A 4,789-nucleotide genomic window follows, 5' to 3' on the forward strand; every position below is an offset into this window, starting at 1 on the left:
ATAAGAGACAGAAATCATAATATATTTTAATTAAAATTAAAATTAAATAAGTTTAATACCTTTAAGTTCAAAACAAATTTACTCTAAGTTCAGAATTAAATAAAAAACATAAATAAGAATATGTTCTAATTAAAATTAAAACTAAACAAGTTCAGTACATTAAATTCAGAACTAAATAATCAACAATCTCAAAACAACAAGTAAACCTTATAAATTATATCAACAAATCAAAATTTTAGAAAACTCTAAGTTTAGAAGCATTACTCGAAGAAGATCACCAGAGCTAATAAAATTCAGAAGAAGAAGCGGCGTAGACGGCAGCGGCATAGGCGGAGGCAACAGCAGCAACGCAGATGGTGGCAAAAGCAGCGACGTTGGCGGCAGATGCAACGATAGCAGTCCAATAGTTACAACAGCGATGGCAAAAACGACGAGGAGTGGCTCTCGAAGAAGAGGCGGCACTGCTGGAGAGATGAGAGAGGTAGAGAGAGAAAGGAAAGCGAGAGATTTAGAGAAAGAGAGAAAAATTCAAATGAGAGGAAAGAAGATTCGTACTTCAAAGTGAATAGTTATATTGAATATGAGATAAAATAATGTAAAATTATAAGAAAAGCCAATGATGTAAGACACCTCTTTTTTTTTTTTTTTTTCTACCATCAGGGAATCACAAAGCCAAAGGAAGTGAGGAAGTTCAAAGGAGAGGAAATGCCACTACATGTGAGCACAAAGAAAGGAAATCTTTATGTCACATTCGAGGTTCTATTCCCCACATCATTAATGGAGGAGCAGAAAACAAACATAAAAGTAATTCTTGATTAAATTTAAATTAAAATCAAACAAATTCAGTATTCTGAGTTCAGAATTTAAAAAAATTCTAAATTCAAAACTAATTCACTACCTTAAATTTAAAATTAAATAAGAAACAAAAATTATAATATATTTTAATTAAAATTGAAACTAAATAAATTTAGTACTTTAAGTTCAAAACAAATTCAATACCCTAAGTTCAGAATTAAATAAATAATCAACAATCTCAAAACAACCAATAAACTTTATAAATTATATCAACAAATCAAAATTTCAGAAAACTCTAAGTTCAAAAGCATTACCTAAAGAAGAGCACCAGAACTACTAAAATTCAGAAGAAGAAGTGGCGTAGACGGCAGCGGCGTAGGCGGTGGCAATAGCCTATAACACAGCTCGTTCAGGATCCGACAGCTACAATAGTGACGGCAAAAATGACGAGAAGTGGCTCTCAGAGAGGAGGGGGCGCTGCCGGAGAGATGAGAGGGGTAGAGAGAGAGTGGGAGGTGAGAGGGTTAGAGAAAGAGAGACAAATTCAAATGAGGGGGAAGAGGGTTCGTGCTTCAAATTTACGGCATAGTTACCGTCGGCTTTAAATCCGACGGTAATGTATTGCGGGTCGCCAAAACGAAACGTTTCACTAAGTGGGTTTATCGTCAAATTTTTTCAGCGATAAATCTGACCCTAAAGAACGTGTCAAATTTTTTTTATTTCCTTCCAATTATTACCGGCGGCTTTATCATCGGAATAGTAAATCCGCCAGACGGAAATAATTTGACCTAACGAATTTGATGTCTAATCTGTCGATAAATCCGCCGAAAAAAGCTACGGCTATTCCACGATACTAAATCTGATGGTATTCAATGTTTTTCTTGTAGTGCAATTAATATTAACTAATTTTTTTTATGGTAACATTATTTTTTAAACCATTAGTTTTTTTTTGTGGGGAAGATTCAAGATTTAAGGTTAGGCTTTAGAACATTTCTCATAATTTTATGTTTCTATATGATTAGAGTTTTTTTCTTTTCTTCTATGTGTTTTCTTTTGATATGCTCCAGGCACTTGGTGCTGTGTACTTTTCTATCTTTATGGTCAAGAATGGTTAAAGAGTAGAATAACCTAATATATAGTGTCTTTTAAGGACACATTATGGGTGCATGCTAATTGCTAAGTAAGCTAAAAAGACATTTTTATATAAGTTTTCATTAACTTTGTTTCAATACAATCAGTTTCTTCAACAAGAAATATTAAATAAAAAAAATATTTCAATTTATCAATTTTTAGAAAGGATAAAATACAAAAAATATTATTTTTGCAACAAAAAAAATGGATAAAATATATTCAATTCATTTTTAAAGGATGAAATGAGAAACATATGGAAAAAATAAATTAAAAGACATTTTTTTTAAATAAAAGGTCTACAACGTTTAGATTTTAGGAGACATATTCCTTAAAATTAGAAGTATATTATATTAAAAAATCATTTTGTTTCCACTAACTTTTTTGTTTGGAAGTTTTTTATAACGATATTTTTTAATTCGATAGATTAAGAGATATTGGCCAATGAATTACTGCATATATAAAGTAAAATTCGAATCTTTAATACTTATTTAAGTGGACAAAGATTAAATTTTTTTAGTTATCCACGATATATCGGTGTATGCATAGAATTTGATCTCTTCACACTTACTTAAGTTAGGTAAACAAGTGAGTTGACCACTCTACCAATTCAATTGATTAATGTTTGAATTTTTTATTCCAAAATTTACTTCGGTTACAAGTCCATTTATGCCCAATAGTAAATAAATTTTCCTAATTCCTATATCCACGTGCAATTTTCTGTATCACTAAGCGGCTAATTCACTTTTTCTTCCACTCCTTACTTTATGGGTTTTTTACTTAAATAAAATAAACCCAAGCCAAATTTATTGAATTTCCCTCAATAAAATTTTAAAAACGTGAATCTACTGGGTTTAAGGTATTTGTGGCTAAAACACACCTGGTTGCCATAATTTATGTGTAGTACGTCACTTTGAGCCCCTAGAGCGATTTATGCTTAATTTCAATAATCTTTAAAGTCCAATTACAATTTATTTTTAAATTATTAACCCTAAAAAGACTAGAACGATTTACAATGAAAATAGTTTCTTTAATTTAATTTAATTTGTACATTAGTTACTTTAAATTAAAAAAAAATTACCAATTTTTCTTTACTTTTAATAATCTTCAGTAACAATAATTATTTTTCTTACATAGTACTCCAATCAATAAATTATGTAAAACAAAAACTTAAATTTTAGTAATCTCATTGATTTTTATACACGATATACTAATTTTTTTTAATATGCTCATAATGTTTAATATAGAGTATTATATTAAAAGAATATTATATAATTAATTATTTGGAGTATACTATATATTTAATATGTTTATAATAATAAATATTAAATAATTAATGAGAGTACTACTTTATAATAAACATAAGGAGAATATAGAATTTAAGCAAAAAATATAGTCCAAAAAAATCTAAAAATAAATAACATTAAAATGCAATAATTTAATGATAAATGGGAGTATTTTTTAAAAGTTGCATAAGTTTGTACTTTAATAAGATGGACTCTTAGATTTGGTCTTTTTGTCTAAGTGGTAAGTAGAAGGATAAATTTTTTAAAGACGGTCAATTAACTGTTTTACCATAATAGATACAGGATTCACACTTATCATAGTATGACTGTGACTATGGTAGTAAATTATTGGGTTAAGTACTGAAATCGTCCCTAAAGTTTGGGGGTAAAAATCAAAATCATCTTTGACCTTTTTTTTGTTATTAAAATCATCCCCAACGTTACAAAACGTTATAAAATCGTCCTTTTGTCCATAAATAAAATTTTTGGGACAATTTTACCCTTAAACAAAAATAAAAAAATCCTCCCCTATAAAACAGTCTGGATGTGTATATCTATGATTATCTGATGAAGAGGCAGTTGCATGTTTCTGCCATGGCATTCCAGGCCGAAGGAAATGTGTTGACCGACCCTGTTGGTAAGTTAATAAGACCCTGTTGTTACATGCTCATGCAATGCTGTTCCAATTTGTTGAATTTGACTTATACTTCCAGCAATAGATGCGCCTAGTAATAGACCTTGAGGCAGCAGATCTGATGCCACCGAGCAACGACGACTCGCGGACAGCGGCGAAGCTTGAGGCCTTCCCTCCCCTCTCCCTCGGATTCTCTTTCTCCCCCATTCTCCTCTCTTTCTCGCCCCTTCCCCCCTTTCCCCCTTCTCCCAATTCTCTTTCTCCCTCTTCTATTCTTTTTTTTTTTTTATAATTTTTTAATGAAGAATAATTTAGTAATAAAAAAATTAAAATTAGTAAAAATGACGATTTTATAACGATTTGTAACGTTGAGGATGATTTTAATAACAAAAAAAGGTCAGAGACAATTTTAATTTTTATCCCAAACCTTATGACCATTTTAGTGCTTAACCCTAAATTATTCTGTAAAAGTTTACTATGATTGTGTAGTAAATTCTAATTAATAATGGATCATTACACAAATAATTTCAGTTTCAAAAATTATAAGTGTGAAAGGTGGAAATAAGTATTTATTATGGTAAAACAATTCATTTACGGTCTCTAGAAAATTCATCCTTCTATTCACTATTTAAAAAAAAGACCAAATCAAAAGTCCATTTTATTAAAGTGCAAATTTACACCACTTTTACAAAATACTCCTTTTTGTCATTAAATTATTGCATTTCAATGTTTTTTTTTTTGTTATCTTTATGTTTCTTTAGACCTTATTTTTTTGGTTAAATTCTGTATTCTCTTTTGTGTTTATTATAAAATAGTATTCTCATTAATTATTTAATATTTATTATTATAAACATATTAAATATATAGTATACTCCAAATAATTAATTATATAATATTCTTTTAATATAATACTCTATATTAAACATTATGAGCAAATAAAAAAAAA

This window comes from Arachis ipaensis, chromosome B09, assembly GCF_000816755.2.
Source record: "Arachis ipaensis cultivar K30076 chromosome B09, Araip1.1, whole genome shotgun sequence".
Taxonomy (NCBI): Eukaryota; Viridiplantae; Streptophyta; class Magnoliopsida; order Fabales; family Fabaceae; genus Arachis; species Arachis ipaensis.